General features: G+C 43.2%; 1 long non-coding RNA gene across 1 annotated transcript in view; it reads right to left on the bottom strand.

Annotated features, from left to right (window-relative positions):
- The window catches only part of LOC125122576 (uncharacterized), a 258,930-nt gene extending 255,880 nt beyond the window's left edge, over window positions 1–3,050 (bottom strand). Inside the window, exons 1-2 of the long non-coding RNA XR_007133842.1 lie at window positions 2,748–3,050; window positions 2,392–2,491 (exon numbers count right to left, since the gene is read on the bottom strand). This is a non-coding gene — a long non-coding RNA (uncharacterized LOC125122576). The remainder of the gene's footprint in view (window positions 1–2,391; window positions 2,492–2,747) is intronic.
- Between the last annotated feature and the right edge of the window lie 22,613 nt (window positions 3,051–25,663).

Genomic DNA, 25,663 nt, shown 5'->3' on the forward strand with positions numbered 1-25,663 from the left:
TAACAAGCCGATGGCCTGAACCAAGGTGGTAATCTCGGTGATCCTGGAGTCTGGCAGATCCATGAGGAATCACGCTGATCTAAGCTTATAAATTCAGCCTTGTTTACCTGGCAAGTTAACCATCAAGCAAATCAGCCATGGGCTTCCAGTCATGAAGGAAGTGGGGAAATCACAAAATCTGCCATGGTTAAGCCCCTCCATACAGCAGGAAGTCTGTATATGCTGTTTATCCTCAAAACAGCCCTCCAAGATGGGAATTACCATCTGCATTATCCAGATAAGGAACATGAGGGGTAGCGAGAATGGGACTCACCTAGAAACTGCACAGCTGATTAGCAGCTAAGCCAGGAGGCAAAATTGAGCCTAACTCTGAAGCCCATGTTCTTTCCTCCAGACAAGAGTTGGCATGGACCCAACCTAGCCTGCCACCTGTTTTTGTAAATAAGGTCTTACTGTAGCACAGCCACGACCACTTGTTTACATATCATCTGTAGCTGCTTTCACAGGACAACAGCAGAGCTGAGTGGTGGTGACAGAGGCCTGCTATCTTTACTAGAGAACCTTTGCTGAGATACGATCCCCACTTCAGACAGAGCTGACAATTTAGGTGGGGGCAGAGGAGCTGACCTATGATAAGACAGAAAAATAGAGAAAGGAAAGCAGGAAACTGACGATACATCAAACCAGCCTAGGCCTTCAGAGGTCACTTGCATTTACAGTAGGGGCAGGGCCAGCACCAGCCACTGCTCCTTGAAGTAGGGATCCACCAAGCCTCCCAGTTCTGAAGGCAGCACAGTTTGTAAATTGTTTTCACCTTCAAAAGAAGCTTCTAGGCAAATGGGAATGGTATTGTCATCATTCACGCCGTTTTACACGTCAGGGAAACATGGCCGGTCCAAATGTATACAAGTCAGAGCAGAACCAGCTCACAAGTTCTGCAGCTGCTCTGTGTTGCTGGGGACTTATTTGAAGGCTGAGGTCAGCCAGGACTCTATTCTGCTAGTTTTCTCAGCTAAGCTAAACTGGTGATTTCTGCCAAGAGAATACCCAAACGTCACCCTGGCCCCAGCCAGCTCTGAAGCCCAGAGAGGGGAACATCTCCAGAAGGAAGGGTTTCTGCAGGGGTCAACACTGAGCCCTGCTGAGAATGGAGACAGCCCCCACCTCAGGATGTGGGATTCTCCCAGCTCATCTCCTACCCTCACCTGCCAAATCTCATGTCTTCTACATCCCTACCTGCGACCCTCTCCTAGTCTGTTCTGGCCCCCCTACTCCCAGGGGACACCTCCTAACCTCAGGGAACCGGAGGGAGAACAGAATCCTGGTTTCCATAGCAACACCGCCAGGTTCATGAGGCAACGAAGGCCTGCTTCTGCACTCAGCTCAGTGCAACTATTGGTGGCCAAGGTAATTTCAAGTCAGGCTACGAGGTTAATTTGTCTGCAGTGTTCTCTGCAGAGAAGCCCCCAGCGTGGAAGAAAGGGGAGGCCTCAGCCCAAACCACACCATTAAGCCAAGACCAAATCCAGTGGGCCTGAGTTTTCCCCTCACACCTGAGGCGGCCCATTCAATGGTACATCATCTAGTGATCAGCCTGTGAGCTCTGAACATCTCGTGAGTGGTACCGAGGGTGCATGGAATTTCTAGCAACTTCCAGCATTAGCCAGCATATACTGATACACACTAGGGCTCCCCAAGTCCTCCCTCTCAGCCCCACCCCCAGGTTAAAGGGGGTGAAAGGAAAGGGAAACACAACATCAACTCCAAGCAGGGAGTCAGGGAGGAAGACCTGCATACATGGTCAGTTGTGGGGAAACACTGGTCCCAGCATTCGACTCTCAGTTCAGAAGTTTTAACAACCTCCTGGGTACCTGTCAGAGCCCTGACCTGACAGGAAATAGAGGTCTTCCCGATAGGAGGACCCTGCCCTCCCCACACCCTCTCACACTCACTCCAAGGTCTGCCTTATAATGAGCCAGCACTGTGGAATGACAATGAGGGCCTTCACTGCCAGAGGCTCCATTAAAAGACCCTTCATCTCTGCTGCTGGCCATGTACGGGGGGCTCCAGCGACCCTGGCTGTTCTATTGCTCTGCAGCTAATGTCTGTGATGCCCACAGGTGTGATGCTCAGAAAGGAGGGCGTCCTGGTGCAGATTCCTGCCCGTGCTCAGGTGAGAGCCTGCTCACAGGTGGACTGGTTACTGGCTGCCATGGTGAGGAGCGGGCTTCCAGCATAATTTTTAAACCATTGCATTCAAACGTTTACTGTGTGGATGGCATATTCCAACATCCTTATGAGAACAAGGGGACCAACAAAGAAGCACCTCAGGAAGTAGACTATTTTTACAGGAAAGTATCTTCCCTCAGAAGAGTAAAGTGACTGACTCACTCATGGCCACACCACCAGGAAGCAGTGCTGCTGGAATTTGAACCCAGTAGTCTGTGACTCCAAATCCCATCTTGTTCACTCTGTTCCACGCCTCCTAAACCTGGAAGAGAAAGTTCAAAAGCAATTTTAAAGGCAATGGTCCACACACCACTACCCAACAGAAGGGATTCATCGGATTAAAGAGACTCTCTGTTAAAGGAGACGGGGACAGGGAAAGGTGGGAAGTTTGCAATGAAGAGTGAACCCAGGCCTCCTGAAAACCTCCCTGACCCTAAGGTGGGGCTTCTCCAACCAGAATAAGGCTGTGGACTGGAAAGTTCAGGATTCGGAGTGAGACTAGGAGGCTGTGACCTCACCTGGCAAATCCAAGCTTTATATGTCATTTCTCTCAGTTCACAGCCTCCTCGGGAGCTTCACAGGTGAAATCTGAAACCAGCCGGAATACACAGAAGGAGACGCCTGAAGAGACAACCCCTCCAGATGGGCAGGCGGCAGGTTTAATAAGCAAGGGAATTAGCTTAGGAGGCTTGTCTTGGGCGGCGCAAGACAGCTAGCTCTCCGCACCCACCCATCAGAACCTTAAATGTTTAAATTAGAGGACTTAGTGGGATTCAACCCGATATACTGTCCAGAGAGTCTCAACACCCCTTACTCTCTCTAGGCTGCCTCCCTGAAAATGGCTCCCGTTGTGGGAACGTGGGCGGAACTTACCTCCCAAGGAGGGAGGCGGGGAGGGGGGAGGAGCCTCGGATTGCCTGGTCCAGCCTGTAGGTCCACCGGGGGTCAGGTACTCTCCCTAACCCCCTTCCACACCATGCAAATCTCCATCTGCCCATCTGTTATATGAGGGAGAAATAAACACCTAGCTGTACCTGGGAGGGGGTCCAAAGACAGAATTGGTGGTCACTTAGCCTGCATGACCACTGAGAAGGTGGGGCCTGGGTTCCCCACGCCTGTGGGGCTGGAACCGTGTGGAGGGCAGGGCGTGGGGGTGGGGGTGGGGGTGGGGTGGTTGGAGGGATGGGGGGATGGGGGTAGGGAGGTGGGGGAGGTTGTCCAGAAAGGCCACAGCGAAATCGGGGAGGACACAGCCCATGAGGTTGACCTGTAGGAATCAAGGCAGAGGAACCCGTCTGCATCATCAGGAGACCAGTTACACGCAGCGGAGTTGGGAGGTGGGGGTGGATTAGGCATAAGGGAAGCCAGCTTTCTCATGTCAGAGATTAAAATATGGAAAGGAGGGAGACTGGGAGCTAGATAGGAACCGGAGATAACCACGTGGACACACAACAACGTTTAATGTTGACAAATGAATGTATATCCAGAGTTTAATCATGAAGAAACATCAAAGGAGAAAATATTAAAACATTCTAGAAAGCATCTTGCCAGTGTTCCTGAAACATGTCAAAGACACAAAAAGACGTGGAAAAACTGAGGGACTCTTCCAGACTGAGGTGAGCTAAAGGGATGGGACAACTAAATGCAATGCAGGGACTGACGGGACGTTATAAGTCAACTACAATAGAAAAAATAAAAATATTTTTAAAAATTAAAAAAAAAATAAATGTAATGCAGGTCCTGGACCTGAAACCCAAGGATGCTATTAGAGGACGTTTATGGAGGTGATGGGCAAGATTTGAATGGATCTGTGGATTGCATAGTATTCCTGTATCCATGTTGATTTCATTGTTTTTATATTTCCACTGGGGTGATGTAAAAGAGTCATTGTTTGGGGGAAAATGCACACTGAAGTATTAAGTAATTAACCATGCTATCTGCAGCCTACTCTCAAGTGGCTCAGGAAAAGCATACAGAGAGACACAGAGGGAGAGAGAAAGAATAGGGAAAATATGATAAAATAGAAACAATTGGAGAATCAGAGTTAAGAGTATACAGAAGTGTTTTGTGCAATTCTTGCAACTTTTCTTTACATTTTAAATTACACATTTAAAAAATTTAGGAGTTCCCGTCGTGGCGCAGCAGAAGCAAATCCGACTAGGAACCAAGAGGTTGCAGGTTCGATCCCTGGTCTCACTCAGTGGGTTAAGGATCCAGCGTTGTCGTGAGCTGTGCTATAGGTCGCAGATGCGGCTCAGATCTGGCGTTGCTGTGGCTCTGGCATAGGCCAGCAGCTGTAGCTCCGGTTAGACCCCTAGCTTGGGAACCTCCATATGCCTCGGGTGCGGCCCTAAAAAGACAAAAGGCAATAAAAATTTTTTAAAAATTTAAAAATAAATTTAAAATTTAAAGACATTCTATTGTGTTCCATTACTGCAGTCCAGCTTACACTAATCTAGTAGGTAACTATTTCTTTTCTAATAGGAATTAGATGGTATCATTAACACAATATTTATGGAGAGCCCTCTGTGTGCCAGGCACTGTCCCCCAGGGATATAAGGACTAAAGAAGACAGGCATGATCCCTGCCCTCACGGAGCTTCCAGTGATATATGGTAAATATTAAATTATGTAATTTTTTTCACACTTATGGTAAGTGTTGGGGGAAGGCTTTACCACAGGAAGGTTTAATCTCATCTGAGAATGTCAGGGAAGTTTTCTCCAAAGAAACAGCATTTAACAGTTAAAGGAAGTTAACCGAGGTAAAAGGCATAAATTGCCATTGAAATGGGAGTACTTATATATTCAATATCCTGTCACGATATTTGCAAGGTCCTGGACCTCCCCTAATGTCACGGTTATTTTCTTTTTTTTTTTTTTGTCTTTTTGTTGTTGTTGTTGTTGTTGCTTTTTTTGGGGGCCGCTCCCGCGGCATATGGAGGTTCCAGGCTAGGGGTTGAATTGGAGCTGTAGCCACCGGCCTACGCCAGAGCCACAGCAACATGGGATCCGAGCCTCGTCTGCAACCTACACCACAGCTCATGGCAACGCCGGATCGTTAACCCACTAAGCAAGGGCAGGGACCGAACCCACAACCTCATGGTTCCTAGTCGGATTCGTTAACCACTGCGCCACGACGGGAACTCCCTCACGGTTATTTTCTAATGAAAATGTTGAGAAAATGTCAGTGTGTATTCTGAGTCCACCCAAAGATTGCCATTGATATTTGAATAATTTTAAATTCCCTGATTTTATCCTGGCCACGTCATAACATATTATTTATACTGCAACCAGAAGATTCTTTTGAAAACACTATGATATCTTCCTCAGGTTCAAACCCTCCAATGATTTTCCATCTGTATCTGTTAACTATTGCCTCAATAATACTGAACAGCAAACCCCCACCAAATGCCAGTAGAGTATAATCATGCCTATGAGGGGTTCTGCTGATTGGGCTGGGCTCAGCTGATCTTGGTTGGGTTCACTCAATAGATCACAGGGTCAGCTGCACATCATTTGATCCCTCAACTGGGATAACTGCATTGCCTCGGCCACTGCTCCCCGGTTCCATCCTCCAGCAGGCTGGTCAGGGCAGAGGAACAAAAATGAGTAAGCCAATTATGCAAGTGCTTCTTAAGCCTCCACCTGAATCTTGTTTGCTAACATATCGTTGGTGAAAGCAAGCGACATGGCCAAGACCAGAATCATATAGAAAGGCAGCGCTAAGTTACATGACAACAGGCAGGCATACAAGAAGGAGTGAAGAATTGGGGTCATAGCGTCTCACATAGAATAAAATCCAAGTGCCTCACCGTGGCCTTCGTGATCTGGCCCTCTTGACTGCAGAGGTCATCTTCCTTTATTGATTGCTAATTTTCAGGGCTTAGTGGAGAGCCTGGCACATAATAAGTGCTCAACCAATGTTTCTTCACTGAACAAACGAATGAATGAACGTCTTCTTCCCTTGGTGTGTGCTGATCAACCTGGCATTAATTTGTCTCTAAAAAATTCAACACGGTTTTCTTTACTTCTTTCTCCTTTCAGTGTATATCATAAATATTATGAATTGGGCTTTATTTTCAGGTACAAATTTGATATCTACTCTGTAAAGTTCCTGGGAGGGTAATAACATGGTGGTGCCTCCTGCAGTAAATACTTTAGGATTAGAGAAGGAAGAGGACTCAGGCTGCAGACAAATCAGGAAAAGGAGAGATTAGATGTCCCCAAACCGTGGTTATTGCAATACCTTTGACAGAGTGGCTGATTTAGGAGCTGGTTATCTCCTGGGATGTTCTGAGCCTGTGGTATGAATTTCAGGAGCCTTGCACAGTTGGGTGGTTTTGGTAAATCCTATACTCCAACCTGTTTCTTCTGGGAGCATGTTCAAGAGTTACTATGAATTCTAAAAGCCAAACTTTCACTTCTCACCTCTGTATGTGTTCACACTGTGTCCCCAGCGCGTAGCTCAGGGGAGGCAGGAAATAAGTCTCTGTGGAGTGAATAAATAATCCCGGTAAAATAAATTAACAGGAATGGAAAGAATATTTTTTAAAAATGGCAGATGAGTAGTGGCAGAACTTGGGAACTGATTTGATTTGGGATAGAGAGGTGGCCAAGGAAATCAGTGAGGACCTCTGGGTCTTTGGAACCTGGGGGCCCATGAGCCAAATTTGCAGAGTTCTTCAGGAGTTGAGAACGAGATAGCCAACATCTTTAACATTCTGGCCATAATCCCAAGTCCCCTTACCATTTCTGTGCACACTAGCCTCCCTTCCAGTGGTGACATCTTTGCCAGGGGTGGGCCTTCAGGTTTTTTGACCCTGTGCATCTTCCTAGAGTCTGAGAGCTAATATTCCTTGTGGCTTTGGAGGTATACTTACCCCAGCTCCCTCATCCTTTGAGATAAATCTGATGCGTGTGTTTTTCCAGGTCTCTCAATGTTTTCCCCCATGGAATTAATCTGCAGCTGCCCAGCATGGTAGCTGGATTAATAGCTCATTTTTTATTTACTGTCTTTTCTTCCTCAGATTAACTCCCCATCTACTTGTAACCCTTGCATCTCTCAATAAAATGCTTGCACTTGAATCCTTGGCTCAGTCTACTCCAGGGGAAACCCACACTAAAACAGGCTGGGAGCAAAGCAATCCTAGTCTAAGAACTGAGCTCCAGCAAAACACCTCTTGCAACCCACACAAGAGAAATGGAGCAGCAACCCCCCCACACACACACACCTACCTCACCTAGTGTTTTCTTTTCCCACTCATCATGCATCGCATCTCTGAGGATCCCAGAGTGCCCTGAATGTGCAGCTTCACTATTTATTTCACAGGATGCAGAATCCGTGTTTGTTTTATCTCTTTCCAGACAGTTGGTTTGTTTTAATGGACTGCTCTTCCGCCTGTGCATAATTCTTCTCTAAATTAAATTCTCTTCTCAGCCCCACATAATACACACTGGGCTGTCAGCTCATTACTTTTACATCCTCCCTTGTTCTGTTTATACAAAGGTTTAATTAACTATGAGTTGCTGTGTAGGCAACAGGAAAAAAAGCCCACCCCCCAGGTGGCTGTGAGACTCAAATCCGAGAGGAAAGGGAGGCCGACAGAGTGCTGTGGGAAAGGGCTGGAAGGGAGGAGAGGGCATGAAGATTTTAATCCTCTTACTACCACTTGCTGTGATCCATTAGTCACTAACTGTGTATTAAGTTTCTGCTGTATGCTTGACATCATTTCAGGTGTGAGAGCAGTGAAGCAGAGAGACATGGGCCCTGCCCTCATGAAGTTTACGGTCTGCCAGGGGAAACAGAAGAGTGTCTTAGGTATCTATTGCTGCATCACAAATTGCTTCAAACCACAATAAACATTTATTAGGTCTCATATTTTCAATGCCAACATCTCAAATGGGATCCCATGTGGGCCAGCCACTCAGGAGAAGTATGACTGGGCAGTTCTGGCTAAAGGTCTCTGGTGAGATTGCAGTTAGAGTCATCCAGACTGCAGTCATCTGAAGGCTTCACTGGGTTGATGGGTCCACGTCCAAGGTGGGCCATTCACCAAGCTGGCAAGTTCCTGCTGGCTGTTTGCAGGAGGCCCCAGTTACTCTTCAGGTGGGCCTCTCCCTGGGGTGCTTGAGTACCCCTCTGGCAAGGCTGCTGGATTCCCTAAGGCGGGGCAGAGTTGTGTCCTTTATGATGTAACCTTGAGAGTCATTTGTCATTGTTTCTTCCACGTGCTATTAGTCACAGGGACCAGCATGGGTCTCCAGTGGGAGGAGACTGCACAACGGCATGAGAACTAGATGAGGACCGGATTGGAGTCTGGTCTCACAATCAGGAAACAAAGATGGCAGTAATTACACCTTGTGATCAGTGGTGTTAAGAAAATAGACTAATGTTGATGGTGACTTTCGGGGGGCAGCAGGTTATATAACGAAGGTAGTCAGGGAAGGTCTCTTTCTAGCTGTGTAAACCAACAAAATTTCCCTCACCTTTTTTAACCCTCAGTGCATTCGTTTACAAAAGAAGAACAATAATCATTCTTAGCTCACAAGGCGGTGTGTGGCTCAAATGGGACCAGAAGTATGAACATTCAATTATTATTTTAGTTTCTGTACTTAAATGGTTACATTGCTGCTTCCAAAGGACCAATAACCTTGACTGAGATAGGTGGGTGGTCCCTGTGCTGCCAGCTTCTGAAGGGAAGTCCTAAAAACATTTGGGCACAGACCAGAGCTACTAGGATCCAGCTGAGCTACACAGCCAGTAAAAGAGACACTTGATTGTTCACCGGCTTCCTGCTAAGAAAACACATTTGCCAAAAAAAATATTTGTCAAGTTCTTGTGTCCTGGATGAGGCATAGTTATTGGCAGGTTTGATTCATCCCTCAGGAGAAGGATATCTCTTTCACAAGATTCAGCCCAGTTGGTGCTGGACAGAATAAATGAATTCTACAATTCACAATTCTGGATGTGAAAGAGAGGCACAGCTGGATTTTTGTCATTTTTTCCACCCCCTGTCCTGGGCAGGAAATGAGAGTCAGAATCCATCCTGGAGCTCCCTCTGCTTTATTTTTACCAACTGCTGTATGTTTTAAAGCTTCTCTCTTATCAGCAAAAGGAGGTACTTTGGCTATCAGCAAAGAAAAAATTATGATGATACACAATGATCAAGATGGTATGAAAAATGGACAACATTCTGCAGGACTGAAGGAAGTAAAAATTGGTTTGACCCCTCTTGGGGGCAAACTGCCAATCGTGGCAATAATTTAGAAAAAGCCTTTTTCAAGAGCATTCCCTTTGAAGGAGCAATCCCAGGCACAAACTTTATAATGATTAAATAATTAAGGATGTGTACCAACTCACAGGTATTTAATATGGAAATATTTCCATAATATAGTATTACATTTTAAAAGAATTTTCCAAGATAATATATACAATGTAATCCTACTTTTTTGGAGAAAAAAGATATAGATATGGACTTTTGATCAACACAGTGGTAAGAGCTCATATTTTAATCTCACATCAGACAATAGAGACTTTTTTGAGCTCCCATCAAAACTTTACCAAAATTGATCATGTAGTATGTCTCAAAGTCAATAAATTTCAGAGAATTGATCTCCTAAGTTCATATTCCATGATAGCAAGAGATTTCAATTTTAAATCAACAAAATGCCTACTAAAAACGAAATTATCATTTTGCGAATTAAGAAAAAAAATTTTAAGTGACCCGTGGTTATAGAGGAAATCACAAGGGAAATTACAAAATATTTAGAACTGAGAAGCAATAGAAATACTGCATACCAATCTCGTAGTATCCTACAAACTAAAACAGGACATCAACCACAAGGTGCAGGCTTAATAAAGTATCAAAGAACAAAATGTGGCTTAGGCTGGGAATTGTACCTCACTATCTATTCTTCTTTTTCCTGTAATAATAAAACCCATGGGACATGGGTGCTCAGAATGAAGAGTACCTTTCCCAACCTCTCATATTTAGAATGGCCATTGTCGAAGGGCTGGCCAATGAACTGTAAACAGAAGTAACATGTACAGTTTTCTGATCATACCCTCAAACTGACTTCTTGACACTTTTCACCTTCCTGCTGATGGAAATATAGACATGGTGGTGGTAGGTCGGCTGTGGTATAGTAAATTATTTGTCTGGTCTTTTTCCCAGTTTCCTGGCATGGAGCTTCAAAAACCCTGGGGCTTTCTTAAATGATAGGAGTATCTCTAGTATGCTAATGAAGTAACTCATGGTGGGACCCTAGGAAGCTTCAGCATAGAGGCTGGTCACAGAAGGACCAAGTACATGACAGAAGAGCTGGGACTTTCAACCACCCAACTTCTGGGGAGGGGCAGAGGGCTGGATATTGAGTTTAATCATGAAGTCAATGATTTAATCAATCATACACATGTGATGAAACTCCAATAAAATCTCTGGCCACCAAAGCTAGGAGGAGCTTCCTGATTGGTGCACACCTTGACATGTTGGGAGGATGATGCACCCTGACTCCACAAGCATTGGGCATGGAAGGTCTGCATCAAGACCCTCCTAGACCTCTTCCTAGGAATATCTTTTTGAAACTATAATCATAAATATCATCTTTCAATGAGTTCTATGGATCATTCTAGCAAATTATCACCCCTGTGTGGAGTGGTGGGAACCTCCTAGACTGGTAGCCAATTTGTCAGCCAAATGGTTCACATGGCCTGGGGACCCCTTTGCAGCTGCTGTCTAAAGACGGGAAAGTCTTGTGAAAGAATGAGCCCTTAACTTGTGGGATCTGATGTTAACTCTAGATGCTTAGCATCAGAACTATATTGCAGTACATCGAACTGGGGTGGATACAGAATAGTGAACAACTGTACCCGTTTTCCCAGCACTGAGGGTTTTCCCAGGATATGGGACTTTCAATGCTAAAACCAAGAAAGTCCCAGGCAAACCAGAACAAATCACTTTGTGTTGTGGTGCTTCTAAAGGCATAAGGATAAGGGCAACACCTTAAAGACCGGTAGAGCAGGAGTTCCCATCGTGGCTCAGTGGTTAAGGAATCCGACTAGGAGCTATGAGGTTGCAAGTTTGATCCATGGCCTTGCTCAGTGGGTTAAGGATCCGGTGTTGCCATGAGCTGTGGTGTAGGTCACAGACATGACTTGGATCCCGAGTTGCCGTGGCTGTGGTGTAGGCTGGCAGTACAGCTCTGATTCAACCCCTAGCCTGGGGTGCGACCCTAAAAAGCAAAAAATAAAATAAAAAAGACTGGTAAAGCAAAAAGAAAGACCCTGAGTCCTTAAGGATTTCATGGAGCAGAACCTCCTTCTTGCAGACCTGGACTGGGTACTTCTAGCATTTTATATGAGAAATAACTGTCTGTTAAAGCCACTATTTCTGCTAAGCACATTCTCACCTAATTTTGGTACCTTAAAGTGGAATGCTGAACATAACAGAGACAAACATCCATGTGACTTCAGAATACTGTCTGGGTGATGGGCAGTGTTGACTCAAAATATTGCAAGTTGGAAATTTAGTAATCCTTGTTATCCAGAGACTAAACATTTGGCAATATAGCGAGGCACTGCTTTGGGAGATAGAACACACATTCAATGAGGCTATAGTGCTAGAGGAATACATATATAATATATATAGTATGTTGGTCTGAGTTACCACTTCTTGTGGCTTTCAGCAAAATCCTAAAGAAGAGATATGAATCCAAAATAAAGATGGCCAGTGTGTTAATAGAAATGAAAGAAAATATAGCACTGAAACACACTCTGCCTGTGGTTAACAATCTAAATTGACCAGGAGCTTATTTGTTTGGGGTTTTTCAAAGTTGAAAATTGCTTCTATACCCCAAAAATACAGCTATTAGTAGTGAGAGCGCTGCAGTGCCAGACTTAGCAGGAGATAAAAACCAGGCCTCCAAATTTATTCAACACCTTCTTTTAAAAGATATTTTTGCCAGAAAATTGGAGCCAGCCTCAAGGAAATGATTAGATGAATGAAGTCTTTGTTTTAGGTGCAACTAGTTAGCTGCCACTAACTTGAAAGACAGAGTAATGAGCAAAGCACAGAAGCAAATTCAAAACAGACCCTTCAGGTGTAAAATCTTTCTTCTAAACAAAAGAGTTGACTATGGGTGTTTGACAAAGGATTGACTTGACATGTTCTAAAAGCTTTTTAGTCCAAAAGGAGAACCTGCTCTGAATGGCCAATCTCAAATGTGGCCAGGAAGGATAATGAACAAGAAAGAACATTCCAAAATGGTAAGGCCAGAAGACATCAAAGATGATGAACTCAAGAGTTCCTCCAAGACAGGGAATGATCCTGGATGGGCCATGGGGTTTGGTCCACTGTTAGGGAGCATTTGCTGTTCTGTGTTTCAGCTTTGCCTCCATCCAAATGGGATTTTTTATTATTTTCCAGACCCTGCTTCATCATTGTATATTGACTATCTGAGAGGCAGATGATTTATCTTGCATTTTTTAAGTCATTGCCCCATGAAGAACCAGCCACACATAGACCTAATGGAGAGGACTGTGCCTTACTCAGAGATCGTAGACTTTGATATGGGTTCAACAGCTACAAGGAATCTTGGAGTTGTCTCCTTTGGTGTAGGGATGATTTGGAACATGGGAGTTTGGGTAACAAGGGGATGGACTGTGGCCGAGGCTGCTAGGTGTTCCCAGTATCTGTTATCCTTTTCCCCCACAGTAGCAGATCCCTTCCTTTTCAGCTGGACATAGGGTTTCTCAGAATAAAAGCCAAATTTGCCAGCCTCTCTTGTGTGACCATAAGAAGAGTTCTTGCCGGTGAGATATGACCAGAAGTGATGCACAGAACTCCTAGGTTATATCTTCAAGGGAGGGAATCCTTTCTTATCCACTTCTTCCTTCATTCCAGCTGGAACATCGTCATAGAGAGGAATTATTTTGCATCAGGTGGACAAGAGAAGTATCCTACAAAGAACAAAACAGAAGAATCCTGAGTCCTTAAGGCTTCTGTGAAGCAGTTACAATGTCAGCCTAGATCTCCTACCTCCTGCATTTTCATCATGAAAAAAACAATAAACTTTTGTCTTGTTTAAGTTATAGTTATTTTGGGTCTCTGCTCTGTTCTGCTAACTCTATAATGCTAACTAATGTAGGAAACATTGAGAATAAATGACTTATGCATTCACTTTTAAACCTAGAAGGAAAACTCAAAAAAGTAGAAATAAGCAAGTAAAAATAAGTGCAGAATTAATGAAGTAGGAAAAAGTGATTTTGACAAGAAGTTTTTGACAAAACTTGACACGAAGTTTTGACAAAGAATGGGAGAGTTTTCTGAAAGTAATAATTACGTGGATACACTTTTTACAAAGTTGATCAAGAAAAAAAGAGATAAGCCACAAATAATATTCTCACTAGATGATAATTAATATACAGCAAAGGTTTTTTTTAATTATAAGAGATTCTTACAAATAACTTTAGGATGACATAAAACATAGATACAAGAGGAATTTTTCTATAAAAGTATAAAATGCCAAAATTGACAGAGAAAAAAACAGAAAATATGAATATGTCAATAACTTTTTTAAAGTGAATCATTTGTCAAAATTCTTCTACAGCCTCCATAAAAAAACATACTAGGTGCAGACAGTTTTATAATCAAATTTCACCAAACCTTCAAGAAACAGACTATATAAAACAGAACATTAAAATTCTTTCAAAGAAGAGAAAAGAAAGGTGCTGGGCTATTTTTTGAGAATATATTAACCTTGATTTTAAAACCAGATATGGATAATTAACTAGTCAGCGTTATTGCCGTGACAACCCAAAAATCTCCATGGTTTACATAAACAGATTATTCCTCATTCATATACATGTGGACTACAGGTCAGCCGAGGCCATGACACAGGCTGTATCTCTGTTCCATGTGTTTTTGCATTTGGGGACCCAGGCTAAAGGAGCACCCCCTATGTGGCACATGCTTATTTGGGAGATAGAAAAAAAGAGCCAGAGAGCTAGTAAGTATTTGTAATGCCTCTTAAAAATCTCTTGGTTTAAGCTTGGCTCTGACATGGTCACTTCCACACATAGTTTCAAGGTCAATCTTGACAAAAGTGAAGGTAGAATTAAATAATTCTTAACAATAATGCAACTCTCCCCAGATAGTATAAGAAAAAAATAGACCACTTGTTAATATGAATATTCTAAACAAAACAGTCAATTGAATCTGACTTTTCAAAATATTAAATATCCTAATAAGTGATCATATACAGTTTATGCTGGGAATTTTTGCAAGAATGCTTAAAAGCCAGAAAATGTGGCAATGTGATCACATAGGCACAGCAAAAGATAAAAACATACATAATCTCAATAATTACAGAAAAATGTTCAAGAAAATTCAACAGACATGCCTACAATTTTAGCAAAAGAGAAATACATTTTTAATGCAAAATGTAAAATAATAACAATAAAGGGTATAATAAATCTTTTGTTTGTTTGTTTTTTGTCTTTTTGCCATTTCTTAGGCCGCTCCCGTGGCATATGGGGGTTCCCAGGCTAGAGGTCAAATCAGAGCTGTAGCCACCGGCCTACGCCAGAGCCACAGCAACACGGGATCCGATCCACGTCTGCGACCTACACCACAGCTCAGGGCAGCTCGGATCCTTAACCCACTGAGCAAGGCCAGGGATCGAACCCGCAACCTCATGGTTCCTAGTCAGATTCGTTAACCACTGCGCCACGACGGGAACTCCTGTTTGTTTTGTTTTTGTTTTTGTTTTTAGGGCCACACCTGCAGCATATGGAAGTTTCCAGGCTAGGGGTCAAATAAGAGCTACAGCTCATGGCCTACACCACAGCCATAGCAACGCCAGATCCCTAACCCACTGAGCAAGGCCAGGGATAGAACCCGCATCCTCATGAATACTAGTCGGATTTTTTTCCACTGCACCACAACAGGAACTTCCATAAACATTGTTCTTCATGGTTAAATTTCAAGAGAATTTTCATTAAAATTAGAAACAATACACAAACATCTATTATTCCCCCTTCTTTTTCTCAAGATCCTAGTCAATTTAATAGGTAAAAAAAAAAAAAAAGAAAGAAAAGAAATATTTGCTACAAGGATTGGAAGAATAAAAGGCAAAATTTTCATTATCTGCCTACAATTTGATTGCTACCCTAAAAATCTCAGGAAATCTGAAAACTCCTAGAACAGATGAGATATTTTAGTTCAGTTGGTTAACCTAAATTCAAGTTTTAAAATCCCACTAGTTATCTTTATATACCAAATATAACCAAATTGGAAACTGTATAAGAGAATTTTTTTAAAAAATTGGAGTTCCCGTTGTGCCTCAGTGGTTAATGAATCTGACTAGGAACCATGAGGTTTCGGGTTTGATCCCTGGCCTTGCTCAGTGGGCTAAGGATCCAGCGTTGCTGTGAGCTGTGGTGTAGGTCGCAGACGTGGCTCAGATCTGGTGCTGCTGTGGCTCTGGCATAGGCCAGTGGCTACAGCTCTGATTAGACCCCTAGCCTGGGAACCTCCATGTGCCACCGGTGCAGCCCTGGAAAAGACAAAAAAAAAAATACATTACATTAAAAATAAAAATAAAAATTGTACTCACATAAGTCAAAAATCATAAGGTACTTGGGAATAAATCTAACTGAAAAAAGTGTGACTTTATTTTAAAAATTACAAAACAGGGGTTCCCACTGTGGCTCAGTGAGTAACAAACCCAACTACTATCTATCAGTATGTGGGCTCAATCCCTGGCCTTGCTCAGTGGTTGGCCAAAGCTCTGGAGTTGCCATGAGCTGTGGTGTAGGTTGCAGACACAACTCATATCTGGCATTGCTGTGGCTGAGGCATAGGCCAGAAGCTATAGCTCCCATTTAACCCCTAGCCTGGGAACTTCCATATGCCACAGGTGCAGCCCTAAAAAGCAAAGTAATAAAAAAAAATTTTTAAACATACTAAAACACTTTTGAAAGCCTAAATAAATGGCAAGCTATATTATGTTTGGGAAGGGGGATATATCTAAAGGATGTTAGTTCTCGATAATTTATAAACTCCATGTGATTCTAATTGAAATCCAAATTGGGCTTTTCATGGAACTTGTGCTAATTCCAAATTCCCATGTAAGAGCAAAAATCTAAGCATAGCCAAGGAAATTCTGAGAAAGAACAAGAAGTGAGGAGAGTGGATTACCTTAGAAGACAGGAAAGATATGGTTAAGCTATAGTAACTGGAGCCATACAGTATTGGTGTGGGTGTAACAGAATGCATAAAAGCAGACCTACCTATGTAGATGAATGAAGTATAGGAGAGCATTACATATCTATAGAGCCATTCAACAATTTGGGAATGATTTGAATTCTGCATGAAAAAAATATATCTTCATTTCATGCTACATACAATTTTTTAAATTTCAGGTGGATTAGAAAACTAAATGTGAATGGTAATTTTTAGAAGAAAATGTACACTCTTTTTGAACTCATGATTGAGAAAAAATTTCTTAAGAGAGAAAATGCACAAACCATAAAGGAAAGACTGACAAATTAAAACCTTCTCTATGAAAAAGATACGATAAACAAAGAAGATTAAACAAAGTGGGTACAGCTATATATGATACAAAGAGCCAACCACGAATTAATTCCCAGAGTATGTAAAGAACATCTACAAATCAATAAGAAAATACACTCTTCAATATGATGACCCCTAAAGCAAAAGCTACAATAGAAGGTGCCCAAAATTGCAGGTGCTAATTTTTGACCAAGCTATTTCTTACTCTGGCACCTTTATACTCCAACACAATGAGGCTCAATTTACTAGAAGCGATAAATGCCCACATCAATCAGAAACAGACAGAAGTTTGAGATAAGATTTGAAATGGACTAATTTGGTGTTGCTGGAGGACAGGGTGAGATTAAAAAAAAAAAAAAAACAGATACAAGAAATGAGAAAGCAGTGAGGAAAGCATGGCTAAAATAAACAAACAAGTAAACTCAGACTCCAGGGAAAGATGAGAGTGGGCTTATTGACAGATGCACCTGAGGATCAATAAGTTCATCAGAAACATCTCTGCCCAAACCCAGGATGGGAAAATTAGCTTAGCAGCAGTGCCTTAAAGAAAAATTTCAGAGTTTGAGACAACAGTGAGATCAACAAGAACCAACAGCGGGAGATCACTATCAATAAGCTAAAGCCACCTTGAGCTACATATCAGAAATACATGTTCATAGGAAAGGAGGTCAAAGCTACTGTCTTCTCCTCACTAATCAGACCATGCTTGGAAATTGGTGCTCCACTCAGGCTGCCCACTATGGGGAGGACACCTAGGAAAGTTGACTTTCCCATCAACAAATGTTAAAAGCCATCCCCACTGAGCGCATATGTATTATAAACCTACCGTTTGTTCATCAAAGTACTAGGTACTGGAATTACAATGGTGATCAGGACATGCATACTCTCCACCTTTAGAGACTAGAGTGTGGCAGGTAGAGGCAAATGGAGAGAGTTCAACAAAGCTTCATTGGAATGTGTGCCATTTTAGGACAAGGGGAATACATAAGATGCAAAGGGAACAGAAGGAGGGGCATTGCATCGGTCAACTTTAAGTTTTGCTGTAGTAACAAGCAATCCCTAGACTCCATTGTTTAGTTCTCAGCCTTATCAATGTCCATTAGGAGTCAACTGTGGCTCTGCTCTGCCTACTCTTTACTTTAGGACCCAGAATGGAGAACCAGGCTCTATGCCAATCTTGTATCAGAGGGAAAAGCACACTGGCAGAGCCATGCAATAATTCTTAAAGCTTCTGATCAGAAGTGACATATGTTTTTTTTCTATCACATTTACGACAAATAGGCTTACAAAGCCAGCTCTTGTGGCAGTTAGATGGAAATAAAATCCTCTTGTAAGGGTGGATCTCCTGGGGAGAAACTCTTAAAGTAAGAGTCAGTAAATATTTTGAAAAAAATAAAATCTATCAGTGTAAGAAAAAATATAGAGCATATATTCTTACATATTAATATATACTAACATACAGTATAAGAAAAATGAATGCATATGCTCGGAAGAAAACACAAATGTGCACAGCAGCAATATTCATAGCCAAAAGAAAATGGAAAAAAACTGAAATGCCCATCAAGAGCAGAACAGATCAAAAATTACATTGTATTCATACAATGGGCCACACAATGGAATAACATGCAGGAAAAAAAACAGAGTGAGCTACTGCCCTGAACAACATAGATGAATGTAAGGAGCCAAATACAAAACGTGACTACAGCATATTTAAAAGGAAGCAACTCTGATCTATGGTGATGAAGGTCAGAATAGCAGTTTCTTTTGAGAAGTATCTGCTAAAGGAACGTGAGGGGGCCTTGGGAAGGCTGGAGCTGTTTTATAACTTGACTTGAGTGGAAGTACACATAAAATGGGTTCACTCAAGTATATGTATGTTTTTTTTTTTTTTTTTTTTTGCCTTCTAGGGCCATACCCATAGTGCATGGAGGTTCCCAGACTAGGGGTCTAATCAGAGCTACAGCTGCCGGCCTACACCACAGCCCAGCCACAGCAATACAGGACCTGAGCCACGTCTGCAACCTACACCACAGCTTGCGGCAATGCTGTATCCTTAACCCACTGAGCAAGGCCAGGGATCGAACCCGAATCCTCATGGTTGCTAGTCAGATTCATTTCCACTGCGCCACAATGGGAACTCCTGTTATCTTCCTTTTTAAGGAAGGAAAAAATCTCTACCATAGACCCCTAACCTGGAGAGATGGGTTCTCTTAGTGAAGCCTTGCCAGACGGAGTTACTTATAAACTCAGACCTAAAAAATTGAGCAGAAGTTATCCAGGTGGCTCAGAGGAACACACTGCAGGCAGAGAGATGCATCTACATGACTCCTGGGGGACCAGAAAAGTCAGGGCACAATCAAGATGCTAAAACACTTTCTAAAAGGCCAGCATGTCAGCTGCCAAGGGAAGTGCTGAGAGCCTTGACTGGAAAGGGCCAGACCCTGCAAAACTTGAGGGGAATATTAAGAATTCTGGGCCTTCGCACAAAGAGCACAGGGCACCCACTAAATGGTTTTAAACAGGGGAATGACATAGCGGTGTTTTTATTTTCGAAAGAATCACCCTGCCTACAGTAAAAATGAAGTCTAAAAGGTGAAATAGAAGCTGAGGAGCCAGGTAGGAAACTGCTGCATTTATCTCAGCCAGAAGGAGAGGGGTCCAAAACAGAATAACTGTTGGTAATGGCCACATGGCTTTTTGTCTTCTTTTCTGTGCCAATTACTTAATGGAAGTAAAAAGAAGGAACTGGGAGTTCCCGTCGTGGCGCAGTGGTTAAGGAATCCGACTAGGAACCATGAGGTTGCGGGTTCGGTCCCTGCCCTTGCTCAGTGGGTTAACAATCCGGCGTTGCCGTGAGCTGTGGTGTAGGTTGCAGACGCAGCCCGGATCCCGAGTTGCTGTGGCTCTGGCGTAGGCCGGTGGCTACAGCTCCAATTCAACCCCTAGCCTGGGAACCTCCATATGCCACGGGAGCGGCCCAAGAAATAGCAACAACAACAACAACAACAACAACAACAAAAAAGACAAAAGACAAAAAAAAAAAGAAGGAACTGGATTCAAGAGACATTTAGAAAGAATTGATAGGACTACTGGATGTCATTTGGTGAACAGCAAACAGCTAAAGAAACCAGGGTTTATTCATTCTGGATGGAAATATGCAAAGTGCCAGCCCAAATAGGAAAGGTTGCTGTGTGGAAGAAGCAGAAATACTTGGGTAAAACCAGAGTCGATGGGCAAAGTCGCAAGGAAGTGCCTTCTCCTGTCTATACTGTAACAGTCAGGCTAACAGTCATCACCACATGTAGTACCAGGAGGTACCAAGCAGAGGCTGGATGATTACCTTGCAAGGATTCTGTGGAGAGGAGTCAAGTGAAGCCTGGACCAGCTGATCTCCAAGGTCTTCCAATGAGAAAAGTACTATAAACAACAGGTTGTTCATTTATCTCCTGTGAGGCTAAGTTTTCAGGTCTGGCTGCTGCTGCTGCTGCTATTTGCCACAACTTATATAATGAATTCTGTGGTCTATGCCCATAAAAATATGCCGAACCTACCTTAATTCCTGTATTTCCATGAACTTGTCGGAGTATATACTTTAATTATCTTTTTCCGTATTTATCAACCCCTGTGATTTTTGTGAACTTCATCATCTCAGGGACCACGTCTGACATTTCCAAGAACCCACCACATGGCCAGGTGCTACTAAGTGGAGGAATGGACTTTCTCTTTCCTTCTTAAGTTGCATAGTATTCCCACTGTATGGATGTATCAACATGGAACTGTCTACCCCAGTGGTTCTGAAATCAGGTAGGGAAAGTGACACCCTCTATCACAAGAAGCTGCTACATTTATCAGATCTATTGCTTTTTGGTGAGAGCTATCAATCAAAAAGGATGATCATTGCCTTTTAAACAACTCCTAGAAATCAATACACACTGGTAAACAAAAACTGAGAACTTTCTTTTCTAAAAATGTGAAGTGGGACTGAGCTCTTGGTTGGAAATGCAGGTTTTTAATATTTAACACCTCGGAGGGCAATGCAGGTCTCAGTTCCTCTGACTGACAGCTCCTAATGACAGCAATAAACCAAGGTGCCCCCATCAGCCAAGCAGATGTTCTAAGTTGACAAGGCATCCAAATACTGCCCCAGCTGCTATCACGTCTGTTTTCCAAGTGCCAAACCTAGTTTAAGGACCTGAGCTATAGTATGTGTGTGCTTTATCACCAAAGAAATAGGTACATGTACAAAAGGAACATGTAGCCCGATAAAATCAGAAAGAGGACATTATCAATGTTCAGGTGAAGGTAGATAGCTGATGGCTTCACTAAAATACTTCAAAGCCAGTTCAGAATGAACTGGAGTGAAGGGAGGTGGCCAGGAAAAAAAAAGAGAGAGAGAGAGAGAGAGAGATTGTAACTAAAGTTAATTACTCCTGTTACTATGGTAGCAACCCAGAACAAGCAAAGTTAGACACACATTCAAGGTGAATCCCAAACAGGGCCATGTGCTTGGGTTCCTTCACCAAGTAGCTGGAAGCAGTTATTTAACAGGATTAAATTCCACAGTTAATCCAACTTGACTCCAAAGACAATCTTCCTCTTTGGCTCAGGGCTGAAACAGCACAAGTGTTACTTGAATCCTAACATCTCTTACCCATGTTTATACCGACCATTCTTTCAAGATGTCCAAGGAGGTGGTGTCTTTTGGGGATCCCGCAGAAGCTGATGCTCAGATAAGGATGCCAGAGCAAGTAGTTTTATAAAGCTCAGGAAGAAACAGAACCATGCAAGAGGGGTCACTCAGTGAGCAGTAGGCATGGATGGGGGCTAATATCAGAGACAGGGCACCTACACAGAGTGGGAGGGAATGAAGACCCGAGTCTCCTTTCCCACACTCTGCTCTCCTCTCATGGGCCAAAGGCAAGGAGAAGCCGGAGGGTAAGGGAGCCCAGATAGGGCAATCCATAGATTATGTAGCCTCACGTGGCACAGAGCAGAAAGGAAACGTACATGTGGCAATCCACACGCACACTGAGGTACATGGAATGATTGGCCAAATGGGACCTGCTGTATATATAGCACAGAGAACTCTACCTGCTGTGCTCTGTGATAATCTATACGGATAATCTATATGGAGAAAGAATATGTATAACTGCATCATTTTGTTGTACAGCAGAAATTAGCACAACTTTGTAAATCAACTTTACAACGTCAGAAAATGGAAAAAAAAATCTTTTCAATTTTTTTGCTTCTTTTTAGGGCCCCACGTGCAGCATATGGAAGTTTCCAGGCTAGGGGTCAAATCAGAGCTTCAGCTGCTGGCCTACACCACAGCCACAGTAACCCAGGATCCAAGCCGCAACTGCAACCTACGCCACAGTTCACAGCAAACACCAGATCCTTAACCCGGGATCAAACCCATATCCTCATGGTTACTAGTCAGGTTCATCACTGCTGAGCCACAATGGGAACTCCAAAAATTTTTTTAATTTAAAAAAAAAGAAAGGAAATGTGCAAAATAGATTGAGGGGAGGGATGCTGCTTGAGCCAGACATAAAAATAATCAGCATATCCAGGCTGGCAGATAGGGTTGGGACAGTCTAACCAAATTTTAGTGTTTCCTTTGAAGGCCACTATCCCCCCTTTTAAAGGTTGTAAAGGAAGATGTGCTGAGAAGGACACATTTCTCAAACCCAGCTAAGACTGAGGGTCCTTACAAGCTAGAGGACAGAATTCTTAGAAGCTGACCTCTCAGCCACTGCAGCGAAGCAGAGAGCGCTTTAATTAAAAGCGGACCTTCCCATGCTGCCACCCAGCTTCAAGCAGTCCTTTGGTCTCCAGCTGCCACCCTGAGTCACAGAATATATTCCAGCCACAGAGAAACAAAGCACAGCTGCCGCTTCTTGGTACCTGGGGGGCCTCTTGCTATCCACCCTCCTGTCCATTTTAGGGGGAAAAAAAGAAATATCCATGAGCGACTTGAGGCTATTTAATATAGCCCCCAGATGGATTGATCATTTTCCCCATTGTCTTGACCTTTGATTTCACTCAAAAGGCATCATTAAAATAGGACCCTCTTCATATATGCCTGCAGAAGCTATGCCAGTCTGGCCCAGAACAATCTTGATCTGTCTAGTGCAAAACCCAGACACCACACAGCCTCCCAGGGTACAGAAAGGTACAGGTGGAGGTGACAGGTACAGAACGCTGTGACCATTACCCTGGCTGCTGTTTAAAGGCAGCTTCCCCAGGTGCCACCCATAATTAGCCAGTCTGCTCTGCTGAGAACCCTATCAAAAGGAACTGGACGGGGTGATTTCTGAGATTGTTGTTTCTCAGGAGCTCTCAGTTACCAAGAACATACAGAAAATCACATTAATCTGGGAAGGGGAACTTTGGACGGAAACGTGGTAGGAGTCACTGCAAAGCAGGCCCCAGGGAAAAGGCCTCCCCCAGTCCCAGCAAATGAGGTGGAACCGCATGCAACCCAACACCAGAATGCTGTCCCTTTGGCTGGTTTTTCAATCCCTGGTTTAAAAGATTTGACTTATTAAAGTTTTAAGACTTTAACCTCATAGATGAATTTCTCAGCCAACACTTATGAATTTCTCCCATCCATCATCAATATAATGTGATGCGGCTCTTGCAAAGTCCTTGTGCCTCCAACTTTGTTCAAATATAGGTGGAAAGGAATGAAGGGAAAATTCTCAGAATTGTGTAATCTCGGAAACTGGACATACTATACACTCACACAACTAATATCCTCTAAGACCAGCCTCCTCCTATGTGGAGTAGAGGGGACTATAACAAAATTGCAGAAATATGCTGCCTTTCCTTGCTTGCTTACCATGGAAGAACTCTTATTTATCCTTCAAAACCTCATTCATACACCCCCATTCTGATCTCGTCTAAGCCTACTGTTGCACTGTTAACCCTGTGGTGATTTTTTATTCATATCTGTCCCTTCTAAACGCTGTAGAATCTCTGATTTTGTCACTCTACACTCCCAGAACCCTGGCACAGTGCCTGGCATGTAGTAGGTGCTAAATAAATGCTTGTTGAATTAAATTGAATCAGCTGGCTTAGGTTCTAGCTCTAGCTCTTTATCCTTAAACAGCTTCTTCTCTTGACATCGCAGTTTCTTTAGGAGATCAACCATCTCCTACCCTGCTGTCAAAGTCAGCTCAGGCTGCTATAACAAAAAAATCATGGCCTGGTTGACTTAAACATTTATTTCTCACAGTTCTGGAGGCTGGAGAAGTTCAAAATCAAGGTGCCTGCAGATGGAGTTTCTGGTGAAGGCTCTCCTGTCTTGTAGGTGATTGTCTTCTCATTGTTTGCTTATATGGGCTTTCCTCAGTGCATTCATTTGGAGAGAGCAAGATCTGTCTTCCTCTTCTTACAAGGGCACCAGTCCCATCAAGCGCCCCACCCTGATGCCCTCAGCTAAACCTAATTACCTCCCCAAGTCCCCATTCCCAAATACCATTGCCCCGGTGCGGGTGGGGGGCAGTCAAGGCTTCAACATATGAATTTTGAGAGCACTCAATCATTCAGCCCTTAACACCTGCCTACTTCCTAAAGCTGTTGTTAGGGTCAAAGAAGATGAGTTGGAGTAAATGTGACAATGGACTTTGGACCTCTGTTCAGGTGTGAAGGACGTTTTAAGGGTAATTGCCAGAGTTCCCATTGTGGCTCAGCGGGTTAAGGACCCAACATAGTATCCATGAGGATGCGGGTTTGATCCCTGGCCTCACTTAGTGGGTTAAGGATCTGGCATTGCCATAAGCTGCAGCACAGGTCACAGATGCTCGGCACAGCATGCTGTGGCTATGACATAGGCCAGCAGCTGCAGCTCCAATTCAGCCCCTAGCCTGGGAACTTCCATCTGCCACAAGTGAAGCCATTTAAGGAAAAAAAAAAAAAAAAAAGGATAAATGCCAAGATCAATGTCTAGTCTGATGTCTCACCATCTCCTTGACCTCCATAGTCAAGGCAAACTATATCACTTCATCTATCATAAAATGCTACTCACAAAGTCAAGCAATCTTCATTGATTGATGAGGAAAAGGGAAAATTTTTCTCCTAAAAATTTGCAGTCACTCATTCCCTAGAATTCCCTAGCTTGAACCGCAGATGATGAGGTTTTCATTTTGCCATAGAACTCTTGTCCCAAAAAAATGCTATCAGGTGATCCATGAAAAAATTATAAGCATAATAGATGGACTGCGGTCCCAAAAGGTTCAAAAACACTGGGTTAAATATAGGTCAATGAGTTTCTTTCCTGCAAGATATCTCAGAGCCTTCATTATTCAGAAAGACATTGCTAATCTTTAAAAGTTGGGCTAGAGTGTGATTTTCTAGGAGTTCCCACCATGACACAGTGAGCTGGGAATCCAACTGCAGTGGCTTGGGTTGCTACAGAGGTGCAGGTTCAATTCCTGGCCTGGCACAGAGGGCTAAAGGATCTGGTGTTGCCTCGGCTATGGCATAGGCATAGAGCTGTGGCTCAGATTCAGTCCCTAGCCTGGGAACTTCCAAATGGGTGCAGCCATAAAAAAAAGTGTGGGGTTTAGGGTCCTGGTTATATCTATTTCTATCAGTAAGAGAAAAGACTAAGTATTGAATTGGGGAATGAGTGAGGGATGGATCTTTAAAAATTAATTCTATACAGAAAAAAAAAATCTCATGGACATGGAGAGCAGACTTATGGTTACCAAGGGGGTTGGGGAGGGAGTGGGATAGACTGGGAGTTGGGGTTAGTGGATGAAAACTATTGCATTTGGAGTGGATAAGCAATGAGATCTTGCTGTATAGCACAGGGAACTATATCTAGTCACCTGTGATGGAACATGATGGAGGATA

The sequence above is a fragment of the Phacochoerus africanus genome, chromosome 3 (assembly GCF_016906955.1).
Source record: "Phacochoerus africanus isolate WHEZ1 chromosome 3, ROS_Pafr_v1, whole genome shotgun sequence".
NCBI lineage: Eukaryota > Metazoa > Chordata > Mammalia > Artiodactyla > Suidae > Phacochoerus > Phacochoerus africanus.